This window comes from Macaca nemestrina, chromosome 6 (genome assembly GCF_043159975.1).
Source record: "Macaca nemestrina isolate mMacNem1 chromosome 6, mMacNem.hap1, whole genome shotgun sequence".
NCBI lineage: Eukaryota > Metazoa > Chordata > Mammalia > Primates > Cercopithecidae > Macaca > Macaca nemestrina.
The window spans coordinates 93,728,935-93,748,343 of record NC_092130.1 but is presented as its reverse complement, the minus strand read 5'-3'; the positions used below and the strand labels follow the sequence as shown (position 1 = coordinate 93,748,343).

General features: G+C 33.3%; 1 protein-coding gene and 1 pseudogene across 5 annotated transcripts in view; one reads left to right on the top strand and one right to left on the bottom strand.

Moving 5' to 3' along the window:
• Nucleotides 1–19,409, top strand: part of LOC105475044 (X-ray repair cross complementing 4) — a 292,455-nt gene that overhangs the window by 212,168 nt on the left and 60,878 nt on the right. The gene's annotated exons all lie outside the window — the stretch shown is intronic.
• Nucleotides 1,453–2,181, bottom strand: LOC112425448 (coenzyme Q-binding protein COQ10 homolog B, mitochondrial pseudogene; annotated as a pseudogene).

Here is a 19,409-nt window from a genome sequence, read left to right as displayed (position 1 = left end):
TAATTTTCTCCAGCCCCTTTTTTAACTGTACAAAAAATAAATAAGTTAACATTATTAAGTTACTACTTAAGTCCTTGTGTTGTTTTTTAAAAACAATCAGTTTGAGGCCAGGTGTGGTGGCTCATGCCTGTAATCCTAGCACTTCAGGAGGCTGAGGCAGGTGGATTACCTGAGCTCAGGAGTTTGAGACCAGCCTGGGCAACATGGTGAAACCCTGTCTCTACTAAAATACAAAAGAAATCAGCTGGGCATGGTGGCATGTGCCTGTAATCCCAGCTACTTGGGAGGCTGAGGCAGGAGAATTGCTTGAACCTGGGAGGCAGAGGTTGCAGTGAGCCAAGATCACGCCACTCCACTCCGCCTAGGCAGCCGAGCAAAACTCTGTCGCTTTTAAAAAAAAAAAAAAGATATATGTATATTTATATATACATATAAATATATATTTAAATATATAAAATATATAAATATTACATATATACATATATATACATATATACATATATACATATATACATATAAATATATATTTATATATTATATATTTTATATTTGTATATATATTATATTTAGTATTTTTTTAATATATGCTATATATTATATAGTATATATGTTTTATATATTATATATAGTACATATATTTTATATGTATATCAGTTTAAAACACATTATTGAAAGTGAATACACACAATAAATTGAAAAATAGGGATGCGTAGTGCTGGATACGTACCAATTAACTTATCTTCATCTGTTGCCTGCTGTTGTAGACAAAATTTGACACACAATTAGCATATTGACAGAGCAGCCAGAATACATAGGAGAAGTGGCAAACTACTAGAAATGTAGCTTAAAGCTCTGAATCAATCACCAGAAATACTAAAAATAAAACTTAAAAAAAATTCACTGTTTATCTGGGGGCTAACCACACTGTGGCACTGAATTATCTACTACTCACAAAACAATTTTTAAAATATCAAAAGTGCCAGAGAACCTTCATTAACACTGTTTTTAAGTCAAAGTTTTTACTTTAAATATATGATGATTACTCAAATACCCTAAGCCATATGGCAGGCCCTATCACAATAAGTTACAAATAGTCTGAATTTAATAACTTAAGTGTGATATGGTTGCTTTAATACATACTGTGTGAATATCTTAATTAACCTCTTTCAGGTAAGGTGATAATTAAAAGATTTAAATTTACAGTTTCAATTTCTGCTCAGAAGAATGATGTCAGTATTCTAGCAATAGTGATGGCATCCCATTATTGTAAATGCAGAACATGATAATGTCTGCATAAGTGAATCTATAGTCTGTGTGCAAGTTTTCAGTGGTGCAAGTTTATAACCAAAGCTGGGTTTAACAAATGCTTTCTGACTTCTGAAAACATAAAAATGCTTGCTAAAATGAACAAACTAAAGTTAAAAGTCAGTGACACCAGTTGTTTTTTCCCATTTATGCATGATGAACTTCATGAAGCATTAACTCCTGAGGTATATTTGTTTCTGGATCATACAGCTTACATGCTCTTCTTTCAAAGGCAGCTACCATCTGCTTTACAACTTCATCGAAAAGCAATGTGGCAAACTGAGAGTGTAGAAGAGATTGAAATTCAAAAGAAATTGAAAAATTAGAGGTACACATTTTTTAGTAGCCTGGAAGATCTGGGCTAAAACACCAGTCTCCAAATGATTGAGAAGTTTCCCATCAGCACAGGATGCCTTTCCGAAATGAGATTTCACCAAGGTTACTACTGATGTGTACTGCCCCAACACAGGTGGAAACCCAATTTCTAATTGTGTTTGGCAATATGCAGATCTCTGATACTACATCTGATATTTTACACCAAGGAATGAAATGCTTGTAATCCTCTATTCCTGATACTACATCATGCACTCCCTGCATGTTTCCTGAATGTCTTATAATTGTTCTCTCTGAATATTCTTTCCTTTTGTTTATTAATGGTGCCGCGATTTTGAAGAAAGTTCTTGCACATGTCTCCTTAGGCAAAACTGAGGTATGCAGTAGAAGAGTTCTGCTCATCAGTATACCACAGGAAGCTAAATATCTGACATTCTGCCCAGGCCCCTGCACTGGAGCCCACACTCTGACCACTGTAGCCGACTTCAGATGGCATCCCAAGGCCACCCTTCTCAAGGCTGTCTGACCAGTCCAAGCTGCCATGATAGACTCCTCTCCAGCCCTTTTATAAGACACGAATCCATTCATAAGGGCAGAGCCATCATGACTTAATTACTTCTCCCAAAAGGCCCCACTTCTTAATATCACCTCATTGGGGATTAAGCTTCAACATGAATTTTAGAGGGTCACCATCATTCAAACCATATCAATCTGCTTATCTGTTGTTTAGTTGCAAACTGGCATAGAAAGCCAAATGAAGTATGAGGGACTTTATTCATGGTCAATGTATATGCCCACTGTGTATCTCATTAGGATTTCTCTATATATCCTCTTTCCTGGAGTTTCTTTTAGTGCAAGGTTTACCTACACTACATGATAGCTATAGGAAAAAATCCTGGTATTTCAAGCTAATGTTTGTGAAGAACATCCCCTGTATCTTATGACTTGCAAAATAAATAGCATTACACTCAAAAGACATCTTGCAATATTGGTATAGTTAGTTATAAGAATATCAAGCAATATAAGGTAGGAGACCTGGGTTCAGGTTTCAACTCTGTAATTTCGTAAACCATATGACTTTTTAACCTCTTTCAACTCTGTCTCCTTCTTTCCATGCCTCCTTCACTGCTTTGATTTAAGCCCTTCTTACATAGCTCCCTTTCAGACTTGACTCCAATACAGCTGCCAGAGTGATCCTTCTAAGATGTTAATCAGTGTCAAGTCTTTTTAATGAGTCCCTACGGTTCTCAAGATAAAGTTCAAACTCCTGAGTTTAGTATACACAGGCTTTCATGAGCTGCGCTTTCCCTAACTCCCTGGTCCTAAGATTGTAAAGTGAGACAGGCTGTTAGCAAAATGCAGCTCACATATGTGTTTGGTCGAGTTTGCACTGGTGGTTGTTTTTTTTGTTTTTTGTTTTTTTTTAATTTTGTACCATCATTAATTTAAAAATTGAAACCTTTCATGGCTTTGGAAACTAGAAGATATTCCCTCACATGGTGGCAATTGGCTATACTGACTGTTCTCTTTAGAATGGACATTCACTCTTACATTTACTACAGTTTCCACCCACAAAGTTTTACCCCCTTATGTAACTTGTGGGCAATTTGCATTTGCCTCTGGCCCCATCTCTAACCACTTTTTTATGTTCATCATTTATATCACTGAACTGTGCCAAGTTCCTCCAATGTTGTCTGATTACCCTTGCCTGGAATTCTCTTCTGCCCTTTTCATTTCTGTCTCACTAAAAGTGCCAAGTAACAAAGGTATTCCCCCCAAAGGGCACTATCTGCTTTTGATTAGCCACCTTCTTATAGAAGCTGACTACTTGACAGATCATTGTCCAAGGACAACAAAAGGCTCATCCAGTAGGCACCCAATGGCATTTAACAGGAAGGAAGTATTGATGCTTCAAGGAGGACATTTATTTAGCCTTAATACTAACCTATTTGGCATCATAAGTAAGAGAAAGAAAAGATGAAGAAATATGTCAGAAATAGATTCTGATTCGAATGCTACAATTGGGGTTAGTTACCATTAAATAACAGAATGGAAAATGGATGACTCCTGTGGCAAATGGTTTGGGGAGAGACAATGTCAAAGTTGCTTGGCATGACAATGAGTGCCTTAAAACCATTTGGCCTAGAAGTTTCACCTGCAAGAATTGGTCCAAGGAAAATAACCATGAATGTACACAAAGAACTGAATGATATTTATAATAGCAAAAAAGAAGAAGCAATTTAAATGTCCAGCATTAGAAAATATGTTAAGTCATTAGTTTTAAGACAGTACTTCTTAAAGTATAGGATTCCATAGGTGTGTGTTGACAACCATGTAAGAAAAGCCCCAGGCTCTTCATCACTACTTCAATCAGAGTAGTTTCAGTTTTATGTGTTTATACATTAAGGTTCCATGTGAGACTTTGTTTAGAAAAAAAAATATCATAAAAATACATATTTGAAAACCCTTGGACTCTATAAATTCTAATAACTTATACAACAATATATATTTGGAAACATGTATGTTAGCAGCTCAGGTAATCTTTGGGTAGTGACTTTTTTTTTTTTTTTTTTTTTGGTTTTTGCTTGGATTTGTCTGTGTTTTCCATATTGTCTACAGCGACCATGGTACTTCTATAACCAGACCAAAAAAAAAAAAAAAAAAAAGATGTTGCAAAAAAAAAAAAGATGTTGCAAAAAAAAAAAAAGGAATTGACAACAAATAGGCCACAAGCCACTGAAAATTTTCCAGCTTACCATTTTTGGCACTCAAATAATAGGTTTGTAAAGCTGCTGTAGTTATGAAATTTTCCCCCTAAGTATCATAGGTTATAAAGAATGTTGGAGATACAGTTCAACACCCTCATTTTACATTTGAAGAAACTATGTCCAAAATGTTTCACTTTGTTGAAGCTAGAGCTTGGACCTTGTGGTCTTCTGATTCCATTGCTTTTTCTGCTATCCACCTAATTTAGAAAATGGATATTCATAATTCTCATTTCTTCCATTTATATCTACCTACCTAGTTGGAGCATTAACATTGTGTTACTACTTTTTCCTATGAGTGAAAATCAGTATTTTTGAGGTGCCAGTGATCCAAATTTCTCTGTTTAAAAAAATTTGTCACAAACTAGGACATTAAAACAGGTCCAAAAGCTGTCATATAACTAATTGTTCTGATTTACACAATCGGAGTTTTATAATTGACTTTATTCCACTAATTCATTAAATGTGTATGTTTAGTCAAATTTATAATTTGGAATTGAACTAAACTGACTCCAAATATTCTTACTGTTTTCATTCTCTCTTGGCATCTACAAGGAAGACATTAAGTACATGTTCCATGTGCCCCACCTTCCTTCTCAGACATGAATGTACTTGTGAAGCACTCTGTCTTGTATTTCAGGGTCTTAACTCATCTCCGAGTTATCTTACTATGATCACATTGATCTAACCCCCAAAGTAATGGCTTTGTGTAATATTTTCTATGTATGTATGTATGTCAGGACTTTCCCATGGTTCCTTCTCATTTTAATGTTGAGAAGTGAAAACTGGGTATCCAGTCAAGCTTGGAGAGTCTGAAGAAATAGTATGAGGTAATGTGTTTCAAATAAAGGAAATTGAGAAGATTCATAAACATAAGTCACTTCCCAAAAGCCTTCTACCAACCCAGAGCAAAAAAAAAAAGTGAATAATTCATGATGAAAGGTAATCAAATACATAAAATACATAGAGATTTTTAAGGTGAAGTTGATATAGTTTGTTATTGATGATCCTATTCATGAAAAAACTTAGAAAAGAGGGACTTTGTAGAGCACTCTTTTCATTTGACATGTAATTATTCTGGTAAAAAGTGAAATCAATATGCCCAATAACATATCAGATCTATAACCAACCACACGATATTGTGCCTTAACTCAGTGACTAAGAATTTTTTTAACCATTTTCTCTAAGAATCCTAATGTTTTAATTTACTTAAAATGTAAATCAGATGTGTATCTCATAGAAAACATTTTTCTTAAAAGAATTGTAATTAAAACTGAAATCATTCATAAAGTTATTTTTACCAAAATAATTCTTTTGAACATCACATGTAAGAGATTTGGGGTGAATTTTTAAATATTTTTAAATGTCATAGTTTTATAACCTCTTCTGATTTAGTCATTCTCATTGTTTTCATGCACTTGGGCTGTGGTTCATTTACTCTAGGATTGAGCATAGAAGCTCATGGATGTAAAAATGGAATTTGATTTGTAAACAATCAATTTAATAACTTGAATTTGCATGTAAATATATTTTCTCATGATTAATCCTTTGTTGACATAATATGTCAATGTTTCCAAGGAAGCATTCACATTTAGGGATAACTATGCTATTAGCTAAAAATTTCAATATAGAAATATTATTGTGACACCTCTTAGTTAAAGTTTTAAGTTAAATACTTATAGTATATGCTATTAGAATAGCACTACTTGATTATTTTCTAGATAATATTTAAGAATAATATTTTATGTATATATTAAACAGTACAGCTTTCAAAGCACACACGGAGATTACTTCATTTAGTTTTCACATATACCCTGTGAAAGACAGAAATGAGGAAGATTATTTAAAAATTAGGATAGTGAGATTAGTGACAGAGTCAAAATTTCATGGCTGTTATTTGATAGGGCAGGCCTAGAACCCGACGCTTGCACAGGATTATTTCTGCTAATCTTTTAACCTCTATACGTGAAGGTGTGTATGCTAGAATTGTTTATAGCTTAATAAAAAGCAAGTTGCAGAATTGTACATATGTTATAAAGCAAATAATAGAAACAAAAAATACCAAATATTTTCCATTGTTACCTAAATAAATTTGTAGAAAGGTTACATATAAACTATTAAGATTGGTTATCTCTGGGGTATGTGGGGCTGGAATTGACACTGAGGGGTGTTTCAAAGGGGATTCTAGCCTTATCTGAAATACAATCTAAATATATTTCTGTATGGCTTGTGAAGTTAAAAATTTTTCATTTAACTTTAAGGAATGTACAGGTACACTGTGAGAGTTACTGAACTATACCAGGAAGGAGTGGGAATGGACAGAGAGGTAAATGGAAGAGTTGCTGCTGTTTCATGAATAAAAACAGGTAATTACACTGTCTTTGGAATCCCTATGTAATTTTTTTGTCTTGTTTTAACCTACTGGTTGGCAGAAATAAAGGAATCAAAAGATCATCTTTTCACAATCATTCTAATATGTTCATAGTTTTGGGAAATATTCAGCAAAGATTAACTGGCCATGGTGGCATATTGTGCAACAAATTAATATCAGTCGGGGGGGTTGTTTGTTTCATTGACAATAGCACTGGTAAATTAAAAGTAATAAATTCAGTTGAAAACCACGTGTAATTCTGAGTCGTATATGTTCTGATCCCATTGGTAACTCCTTTGGGCTTTGTTCAGCGGGGTGGAGGCATGGTTCATGATTCCCTCCACTGTCACTTCACCCTCCTGGAATGTAGTAACTGATTTTCAAAAGCTGAAACCATGACTTTTCACAGGAGCTTGTTATTCCTTTTTTCAAAGTTCGTTTGAATCAGAAGTGGGATTAGTCTAAGATATCCCCTGTGCTTGGCATGTGTTTCTTTAGAGAAGCTAGCTGATCCAGCCCTTAATTCCTGGTTAGTAAGATAATAGACATAGCTGGGTGAGGTTCTAAAGATGGAATAATTTGGCACAACACATCTCTGACTGAAATCTAAATGTGTCTCTTGAGACCAATGGACTGAATTGGTCTGTCTGCGTAAATTTTACTTTCCTTTCTCAATTAATCAACTTCATGTCTGAAGTGTCTAAAAGAAGCTCTTCTCTGACTCTTCTGGCTCACACATTCACTTTTCTGTCTGACAGCTTGTCACCTTTATTCTAGGCCCAAAGCATCCAACAAGTAGTTTTTGCCCTTGGCTCTCTGATATGATTTTCCAAAATGTACACTTTATAATCCAGGAAATCCTCTGCATTCATGATAGCCATAACAGTGATGGCAGTAATAAGAGCAGCTAACACTTATTTAGCCCCATCTGATTATGGGGACTGGCAAGTCTGAAATATGTATTGCAAGCAGACTGGCTGGAAAGTCAAATAGGAGTTAATGCTGCAGTCTTGAAGCAGAATTTCTTCTCTTGGAAACCTCAGTTTTTGCCCTTAAGGCCTTTCAACTGATTGGATGAAGCCCACCGTATTTTTTAGGGTAATATCCCTTACTGAAAGTCAACTGATTGAATATATTAACTACATCAGCAGAATAGTTCATAGGAACACCTAGAATAATGTTTTATTGAATAACTAGGTACTCTTACCTAGCCAGTTGACACATAAAACTAACTATCACAAGCTAGGAACACAGAGTACATGAGAAGATTGAGAAGGAATGTTGAGAGAGGTGGACAGTGGAGGGTTGTTGCAATAATGTGGATAACTGACGATGTGCACCTAGACTAAAGTTGTTGAGGACTAGATGAAAATTGTGGGACAAATCTAAACAATGTGAAAGAGGTAGAGTTGACAGTATCTGATGACCATTTGGACAAATAATGTAATCAGTAGTAGGAGACTGCCACCAATAATAAATTCATTGACCGTCAGTTTTCTAGTCTGGCCTGTGAAGCATTAAGATTCGTGTATGTTGCGTATCTAGGATTTGTTAGGCATACTGCCTCGGTGTAAGGACACAGAGTTTTTGAATGACTCTTCTCCAGCCCATTCTCCTGCCCTCTTACCCTGCCTTTTCACATCAACATATTCTTAGATAGGAAATTGAAAAAGAAGGGCATAAATTTTGAAAAGATCCATTAGTAGGCTTGTCATTCTGCCCATTCATAACGTTTCAGGGACAATATGAGAAAAGAAAAGAAACATCTTTTGTACAAAACCATTGGCTGCAGCTTAGCCATCTTGGCTTACAAACAGTCTAAAACCCAATATCCTAGTGTAACAGAGAGAATAGCACAGCTTTCTGTGCCTTATTTCACACGTGTTAATGTGAAGGAAAAAAATAAAGCAAGTTAATTTTATTAATGTTGATATTTGACTATGCCAGCCAGAAAAGTTACCATTTTATAATTTACAATAGTTTTATATTTACATTATAAAGGATTCAGAATGGAGATGGAGAGAGGTATATAGAAATCTAATCATAAACTCCTCATGATACATTTCCATTCATATAATATTCAAAAGACTGGAATTGCTTTCAATGTTTTGACCATCTGTATAGTGTTAAGTTCCTCCCTAAAATGTGTAATTTTCTTATTTGAATATGTTTTAAATGAATGAATAAATGCATGTCATATATTCATCTTTTTTCAAAAAAACAAGTTTTTTGGTTTGTTGATTTTCTCAATTGTTTTCGATTTTATTGATTTCTGCCCTAATATTTATTATTTCTTTTCTTCTGCTTGCTGCAGGCTTAAACTGCTCTTCTTTCGCTAGTTTACTAAGATGAAAGTGTAGGTTATTGTAGACCTTAGACCTTCTTTTCAAATATATGCATTTAAGGCTATAAATTTCCTCTCTAAGCACTGCTTTTGTGGCATCTCACACAGTTTGCTTACTTGCATTTTAATTTTCATTTACTTCAAAATATTTTTAAATTTTTCTTGTCTTCTTGAGCCATATGTTCAGAAGTATATTAATCTCCCAATATTTTGGGATTTTTCTGCTATCTTTCTATTATTGATTTCTAGTTTCATTTTCATTGTGGTTTAAGAACATACTTTTTATTATTTCTATTCTTCTTAATGTGCTAAAGTGTTTTTTATGGCACAGAATGTGGTCTGTCTCTGAATGTTCTATGTGAACTTGAGAAGAATATGTATCATGCAGGTGTTGGATGGAAGATTCTATAAATGCCAATTAATCAAGTTTATTGATAATGCTATTCAGGACAACTATATCCTTTCTGATTTTCTGCCTACTTGATCTATCAGTTACAGAAAGCAGGATGTTGAAGCCTCCAACTCTAATAATGCATTTGTCTTATTCACCTTTCAGTTCTATCAGTTTTGCCTCGTGTATTTTGACATGCTTGTTAGTTGCATACAGGCTTAGGATTATTATGTCTTCTTGTCTATTATGTCTTTTTTGCCTGAAACAGTCTTTATTTCTCCTTCACTATTGAAAGATAATTTCATTGAATATAGAATTCTAGACTGGTAGCTTTCTTTCTTTCAACACTTTAAATATTTCCCTCCACTCTCTTTTTGTTTACAGGCTTCTGATGACCACTGTAAATCATACCTTGTATCTGGGTATGTGAGATATTTTTTTACCCTCTGGCTTCTTTCAGCATTTTCTATTTGACTTGGGTTTTCTGTAGTTTTTAATATGCTATGCCTAGGGATATGTTGGTTGGGCTTCAGGTATGGTGTTCTCGAGGCTTCCTGAATATCTGAATTATGTGACTGGCATTATTTTTAGAAAATTCTTGATAATTATTACTTCAAATATTTTTTCTACTCTGTTTTCTTTTTCTTCTGGTATTCTAATTATATATATAATTATATATTTATATTATCTATAATTATATATACTTTTTATAATTATATATATAATATATATAATTATATATACTTTTTGAAATTGTCTCACAGTTCTTGGATATTCTGTTCTATTTTTTCATTCTTTTATCTCTGTTTCAGATTATATCATTTTTTCGTTGACCTGTTTTTAAGCTTACTGATTATTTCATTGACTGTATTTAGTCTACTGATGAGCCCATAAAAGGTATTCTACATTTCTGCTACAGTGCTTTTGATTTCTAGCATTTCATTTTGATTCTTTCCTGGAGTTTCCCTGTCTCTACTTACATTACCCATCTGTTCTTGCATATAATCTACTTTTTCCATTAGCATCCTTAATATATTAATCATAATTACTTCACCCTGTCTGATGATTTGAACATCTGTGTCATATTTGAGTATGGTTTTGATGCTTGCTTCTACTCTTAAAACTACATTTTACTCCTTGCTTTCTGGAATGCCTTGTAATTTTCTGTTGAAAGCCGGACATGTATCAGGTGATAGGAACTGAAGAGAATAGACTTTTAGTGTGAAGACGTGCATTTAGGTAAGAATTGTGCTATATTTAATGTTTGTTGTAGCTGTAGGTGTCAGAGGCTTCAGATTCCCTCCTGCTGTCCTTGCTTTTGTCTCCACTGTTAACTTTTGGCTTTCCTAAATTCTCCTCAGAGACAGTCTGCATCATTCAGCTCTTTCAACTGCAATCCACTGTTATAATACTGGAGTCCTGTTGGTGTGGTGGTATGATGTGGGAGAAAAGCATTCTCGATTTTTATGATTAAATCTTAGTCCTTTAGCTGACCTGTACCTTGGGGACTGTGACTTCTACAAGTATTTCTCTGGTAGTGTACCTTTTTTTTCCCCTTTTAGGTGAAACAAGAATGGTGGAGGAGGTTGAAACATGAGCAATATCCATAACCCACGTGGTATAGGGTTAACTTCTTTCCTAGAGAGTAGGCCTTTGTTATGGAGAAGGACGAGGGCATATTTCACAATGATGACTCTCCCCCTGCCAGAATCAGGAGAAGCTCTTTCTTGGATCTTTACCATGAAAATCTGGTGTGGTTCCTGGACATAAACTGTAGGAAACAATGGAGACTCCCTGAGACTGTGGCCTCCAGGAGTTTCTCACTCTCATGCTAGTCTACTACATTAAGTCTCCAGCAGTTCATTAAAATTCCCATTTGAGTGTTCCTGTCAGTTTTTGGCTCCAGTAGCCTCTATCCCAGGTAACCACATCTCACTTGTGACTCTCTGGGTTTGTCTTTCTCCAGATTTTTGGATGGTGGTTTGCCCTGCAACCTCAGTTGTCTAATTCGTATAAAAAAAGTAATTGATTTTCAGTTTGTTCAACTTTTTCTTGTTAGGGTAGAAGTAAAGATTATCTTTACGTATTGGATATCTCCTTCATGTAATGAATTTATTTAATCCATAAATGGAAAGCCACAATATTGTTATTTTGACTTATATATATATAGTATAGATTTATATATAAAGTGGATACCCTTTTATTAATTCTGTTTAAGAAAATAGAAACTTAAATATCTATATTTTATTCATTTTATAAATAGAACATTATTACTATTATATATCTTAAGTATTCTGATCATATTCTGCACTATGTGCTTTGTAAAGATTATCTGCTAAAAATCAATCTTTAGTAGTTGGCGCTTTGTAAAACATATTATTAAGACCCAACCTGGCGTTGCTTGTCTGAAAAATAATTTAAAAGAATCTGTTTCACTTTATCTGTTACTCACTTAAAGGGAAAATTTTCATTCTGACTTCTTGTTTAAGAGTTCATGTAGCAATTTCTAGAGTTTAGGGATTTTCTAAATTAGTACAAAGAAGTTCAAGTTCTCCACAATTTTTTCCCTAATTAAATAAATTGAATTTTTATCCTTTTGTCAGTGCCCACTATTCAGAGTTCTGCAAAGTGCTGTGCTACAAAATTACCACCCCTTATGAATATTGGCATGTAAAGACTTACTCTTCCTTAGGCACTAGAATGTGCCTTTATTGAAGGGGAAATGTAGTATACCCACAAAAATCATTACTTTGTTGTTTTGTTGGGTTTTGTATTTTTATTCGGCTTACATAGATTATTCATGTATTTTCAAAACTTTAAAATCAACAGATGAATGTGAATACATTCTGGTAGAAAATAAAGTGAATGTTACTGGTATCTTGTAATCTCTCTAAACATCTATGTATGTAAATATTTGTGTATCTTTTTTTTTCTGAAATGTATGACAGTTCTCAAAAGCAAGACAAAAGAAACAAACAAAAATCACGGGAGGCACCCCAGTGAACTGGAACACTTAAAGGACAAAAGTTTAAAGACAGGTTCTAAGCCTTGATTTGCCACCAGTTTGTGTGACTTTGAGCTCCTTTACCACCCCATCCCCCCTTTTAAAATTTCAACCGTAAATGGGAATACTGTACTAGGTAATTAGTAAGAGCACTTTCAGCTCATAAATTGTATAATTCTATGTCACAGTCCACACTGAGATTATCTTTAAAAAACTGGTCATTTTTCTGTAAAATTTGCCCATTTCCTTTGTATATTTTTCTTTATTTTGAGTTGGAAAGGAAAAGAAAGAACAGTGAAAATAAAATAATACCTTAAGTATAATAGCAATGCTTTTCTTAGATCAAAATCTATTACTGGACTTACATGTAAACCAGGTAAATAGATGCTTACATAGAATGGCTATCGGGGCAGCAGAATAGAATATATTCCCTCACACTTCATCTGCCTTTGTGCCGCAATGCTATGTGTGCTCTACTTCTTTAGATTAAGACAGCTGGGCCTGTTTTTTTCAAATTCATATGTACCTGACTACTTACCGACTTTATCAACCAAGTCATCTTAATTTATTAGGTATTTCCTCTGTAACAGCTCATTTGGAGCCACTATATGTTACAACTTTTGATTTGGACGTGATGGTAAGAGAAGACAACTGGATTCTGAGGCACTGCTCAGGCAGGGTAAATGTTGACTTCAGATATAGTTCAGAAGGATGGATGGATGGACGGAGAGACAGACAGACGGACGGATGGACAGATGGATAGACAGACAGACAGACAGATAGATGAGTTATATATATGTTTATGTTTATGTAAATACTATATATATTGTATGTGTATTTCTGGGTGTGTGTGTGTGTGTGTATTTTATGGTGCAGTAGAAAGTGTAGGACTTGAGGACATCCTGTAAATGAGATATCAAGAAAGGTGAAGCAAAACCAGCAAACTTTGTAGAGAAAAAAAAAATGTAAACTTTATTATTTCTTACAGAGCAGCATCTCATAGAGTTTGTTCCTTGATATGGTGAAAATTGCTTGGCAAATAACAGGTTTCCTAGTCATATGCTTTTGGGAAACTTCACAGGCTATAGCCCTTGCCTAAGATTCCCGGTGCACATTGTCATGTTGGCATTATTGAACCAGTATTTTCCAAATGTGTTTGAATGGAGAACCCCTTTTACTGGAGTGTCTCATGGAATTTTGGAAAACACTGGCCCAGAGCAGTTTCTGATTATAATTATTATAGCTTCCGCTAAGTATCCGTCAGTATAATTGGGATTGACTAAATATTTTTCTGCTGAAGAATTCAGAGTGTTTCATGTTATTCCTTACCCACAAACTTAAGCTCAAAATCTAATTTAAAACAAATCTTTAAATATACATTTGACTTACCCATTGTTTGTTTTATGATAATTAAATAGCAATATTCTATTTTGTAAATAAAACATTTTGGGTAGTACTATATTCTCCAAATTAATGAAATTATTTAACTTTTGTAAATAAAATTAATGAATAGTTCTGCAAGTTAAACAAAGCAGTAATCTTGCCTTATTCTCACTGTTACGGGCTAGTTAATATCCCAGTAGACTGAATACACAAGAAACCCTTTTTCTTTTTCTTTTTTAGCTAGTTGTTTGAGCAATAGCATATTAACTACATGATTTTTTAATAAATTCATAATTTAATCAAATGTATGTTTTTGTTTATTTTCTAAATTAGATGACAAAACTGTATTTTGGATTTCTCTTAGTTTATATGAAAAGAAGAAATTAAGTCTTAATCTTATTGTAGATGTGATGAGAGGATAAAATGCTCTTTTAAATCTGTACATATGGTAATCTAGGTATAATTAGTCACAGTTGTCATAAACAATAGAAATAACAATGAGATTTATTATAGGCCTTTTATCTACTCAGTGTAAATTTATTTAACAATTATAATTTTACATGTAAATAAGGATGTGGAACTCAGGATTTGTCAGCTGACTAAGCCTGCCTTCCCAAGGTTTTATTCCCAGGCCACCACACCAGAGACTGTGTCCCTAGCTGTGAACCCTATAGTAGACATTCTTTACTCTTTCTTATTTACTGCCAGTCATATTTCTCTTATGTATCACCATATGTCTTTCTTCCCTTCCAAAGGAAATGATATTCTAACTCCTAGTATAATACTACACTATGCTTAACTTATCAGTGCTTTTCTCAAATTGGACTTACAGAAATTACTCACATATATCTCTCATCTCATCCATTCATCCCTTCACATTTCTTCACATTTCTTTTTTCTCTTTTCTTTTTCTTTTTCTTTTTTTTTTTTTTTTTGTTTAAATTGCTCTCTGTTTGAAAATTATTATTCCTTCACATCTTTTATAATTTAACCCATCAAAAGTTACCTCTTCTAATCAGACTTTCTTGGAAATCATGAGAACAATCTCTCTTTCCTCTTTGAACTTGTAGGCTGCTAAGTACATCCTCTAATATCGAACCCATTTTGCCCTGTATTTATGTATGTGTCTTCCCTTCATTATCAGTTTGTAAATTTCAGACAGATGTAGCACCCCTGCATTTTCTGTATTTCATGGCACTTAGCATACTTGTACATTGAGTGATAGGTATGCAAGAGATATTTTTTGAATTGATAAAAGAGTGAATGAATGTGTTTTTACATCAGATCCTCTAAGAAAAAGAATATACAAGTACAGAAGAAATTCTGGTTTTGAACAGAGTAGATTACAAAAGATACTTTTAAAGTAAAACTATAAAAATTACTGATACATCAGTATTCTTTTAAAAGTTGGTTTTATTTTAAAAATTGTAGATACCAGTGATATTAATAGCTAACTAATTCTTCTGGTTTCTTTTGAAATCTCTTTCCCAAAGTATTCAGGGATGTCTGACTTTTGGTGTTTTATTTTTTCTCTCTTTTAATCATAAATAGGTATAAACAGTGCTTTAAATACTCTGAGTACTAAAGAATAAAATTATGACAAAAAGAAAATGACCATGACTAATTTTTAATACTGCCTGTTGGTAGCAACCAGATACACTTGCATTCTAACCAGTGGCATGTATTTGTACAAAAGTTTCCAAGTACACAAGAGGAACTTGCAGGTCATTTTTTGCCAAATAGTATTTTGTGCCAAAGAAATATAATTAAAAGATGATAAGGATAATAGATTCAGTTGTTGGATTTGTACAAATTTAAAATGTTGGTATTTTGAACAAAAAATGTAAAGTTACGAAATATTTCAAAGATAGAATAATAAAAATAGCTTTACCGATTACTTCAGCTGTATTGTGCTCTAAAAAGTCATGTACTCCAATTACTCATGACTATCAGTTAAACTTCCGGTGAACTGGCTAAACAAAAATGTTTTAGGAGCAGTGGATAACTATGTAATATTTTACTAAAAAGAATTAGTGTGTCTTATGAGAATTATGGGTGCAGATTGCCATTAGCAGCAAATTTTATCTCAATAGCTTTTTATGAATTAATTGAGAAGACTTCTGGTTGCCTTATTAGTTCATAGGCAAATAATAATGAAACTAACATAGTTATGGTTAAAAGATCATGTATCAAAAATGAAACATATAAAATACAATATCAAGGATAAGGCCTGAATTTTAGGTATTCATAATTTACTGGTGATGTATTACTAGTTTATGTAAATTTAGTTAGCTTTTCTGATAATGCTTTTTTTCTAGCACTCACTTTTTATAGTGTGATTTTATGGAACAAGAGATTTCTTGGAAGCACTCTATGGTGATATGATAAAAATCCTTGAATCCATTTAAATAGGTTAATAGCGAAGTTAGTAGACAAATAGTGCTTCCCTGGGGTTCTGAGCATCATTTCTCAAAGTTTTTTATGTTAAGCTTTATACCTTAGAAGGTTAGTAAATGCTAAATAAGGAAAAGAGTGAGGAGTTTGCAGACTCTTCAAATATAGGAATCAATGGACTGAGTAAAAGTAAGAAGATTTCTTCTGAAATCTTTTCATATACTAATGTGCATCGTGAACTCTCAGGAGGGACATACAGTGAGTAGCACTTGCAAGAATTATTTGACCACAGAACCACTTTTTAATTGAACATCACTTACCAGTATGGAACATGTTTTCTGAAACACTGTCCTCCTAAGTGTTTCTAAGTGGGGAAAAAATAAAAATGATGTGCATATAGAATAATCTACCTTACATATCTGTCATAAAATGTTGTATATAATAAGATGCCATGAGAAAAGGCACCCACTTTGTCATCATAGAGCTCTCATGTTAGGGGAGAAACTTTATAAATAAGCCGACAGATACAATAAATAATTGTATTCCATGATATATGCTTTGAGGGAAACAAACAGGGTTTTGAGATAGAGAATCACAGAATGAATCTGCCCTAGGTAAGATGGTCAGGAAGGACTCCAGGCAAATAATATTTAAGCTTAATGTAAACAGAAAGTACTCATCTTTTTAGAGGTGAAGTATTCCATGAAGAAAGAAGGACATGCAGAGGCTCCAAGATTGGAAGAAACTGGCCGTGTTTAGATAGAAGTATACACAGGAAGTCACACACACACACACGCACGCACACACACATGCACAAACATGCACATGCACAAGCGTATCTAGTGTGAAGAGGTAAGCAGGATCCAGATCATGCAGAGCCTGGATGCCAAAATGAGAGTTTGGAATTTATTCTGTATGCTTTGGGAAGCTTTTGCAGGGTTTCAAAGAGTGAACTGTGTTATTTGATTTACATTGTGAGAAGATCACTTTTTCTACTCTGAGGCAGATTGATTAAAAGTGGCCACGAGTAGAACTTTAGAGGACCAGTTAGGAGGCTGTTGTAATCCAGATGAGAGATGAAAGGGATACTGTGTTATCAGACTGAAGATAGAGTTTGATGCTTTCCAGTGGGAGATAAGAGGGAAGTAGCAAATAAGCATGACCTTGATCTTCTTTTCATCCTTTTCTCTCCTTTCCAAATAGCACAACCAGAGATATTTAGCACCACTGCTTTATGCCAAAGTATAAAGTATGTAAGTGACAAATCTCTCTTGAGTTTGACTTTATTTGATGTAATGTTTGGACGACTTCCAAAATGACCAACAGAGACAATGTGTAAAATCTCTTGAAGTTACATTTTCCCTTTGGCCTGTTTTATTCATCTTATTCTGACGTTTTAATTTCTTTCAACACACCTTTTCGCTTTGAAGAAACCTCATTTGCTTTCACCTTAATTATGACAATCTTGCATAGGACATACAAATGAACAATACGTTGGTTCTATAAGAAATAAGAATTTCTTTGAAAAGGATATGCCACCATGGCATTCTTTGCCATAGCTATTCTTATTAGTATCATTTACACTAACCAGATGTTATTTCCCCTAAATTTAAATCATCCTTAATACCATTTATGGACTTTAAGTCAATGATAAAAATTTTATTTATTTTATTTTTTGTGGTACATGAATTATATTTTATTAGATGGAAGGAGGTTGTAAAAGTAAAAACAGAAATTAATTAAAGTAAAAAACAAAAAGAAGAGCAATAAATTAAAAACAGCCCTCTGGAAAGATTAAAAACATTATTTTGGTGAGATTTTGAAAGGAAACAAATTTGAAATATGGGAAAAGTAAGTAATACTACTAAGGAAAAAAGTAACAGAGATTAAAATAATAAATAGAGATTACTATGACCATTATATACCAATATATTTGAGTCTAATCAGAATAGACAAATTACTAGAAAAAAAAATGTGAAGAAGCAGTTTAAAATATTCCCATTAAATAAAAACAATTCGGTGCAATCTTACAGACAGTTGCCAACAGACTTGCAAAGAACAGATCATTCAAATTGTACAAAAACCTTGAACAAATAAAAGAATGAACATCTTGGATAATAAAGGCAGATAATATTATTAACAGAAGGGAAAATTACAGGGCAATCTTATATATGCATATAAATGCATAATTTCTTAACAAAATATAAGTAAACAATGTGATAACATTTCAAAAAATAAAACATCTTTTCCAATTTGGAATCATACTACAAGTGTTAGTGTCATTAAATATTATGTAACAGATAAAAATTTAATGATAAAAAAATTAAAACAAGACTAAGTTATTGAGGAACCTCTTTCATATAGAGTACTTGTGCTACACAGAAGTATTTTGAAGATTAATTTTAACTTCACCTATTCAAATTTAAATTACACATGCTTTTATATGTTAGCCAAATTTTATGTAAATGAGAATTGTAGAGAAATTAGAGAAGTTTGCTTAGAATTTGCTGCATGTGCATTTACAAACTGAATTTCTTCAAAACACAATGCTTAGGAACATTTTCTCTTGAGTTTTCTAAGATTATTAAATGAATACACCAACACATATTTTAAATAGCTATTAATATCAGTTAACAGAAATAACAAGTATTTTTGTTTTGGAGGTTGGTTGTGAAGAAGAAATACCTAATAGTGAAATTTATTAAATTTTAAATGATATTATAGAGTAAGATTATGTAATGCTTTAAAAGTAGACTTAGATATATGTGACTTAAGTATAATAGTAGGCCTAGTTTTTGTTATTTCTCTTTGGGATTGAAATTGTTAAATAGGAACATGAATATATGTGAAGGTATGTCTTTTCACACACACTTCAAGTTCTCGTTATTTCTCATCTTATTTATTATCTTTTATTCCTAATGCAGCTGTCTCTGCTCCCATCTCTAAGCCAGTCTCTACCTTATTGCCAAAAACAGCAGATTAACGGAATCATTAACAAAAGATTTTGTCTTTCTAAAAACTTAACATGCCATTCCTATTTGTAATGTATTCGGTTTAAAATGCAAACTTTTCATCTTGCCATATAGGACCTTTTAATGCATCATTTCTTTATGTCGCTG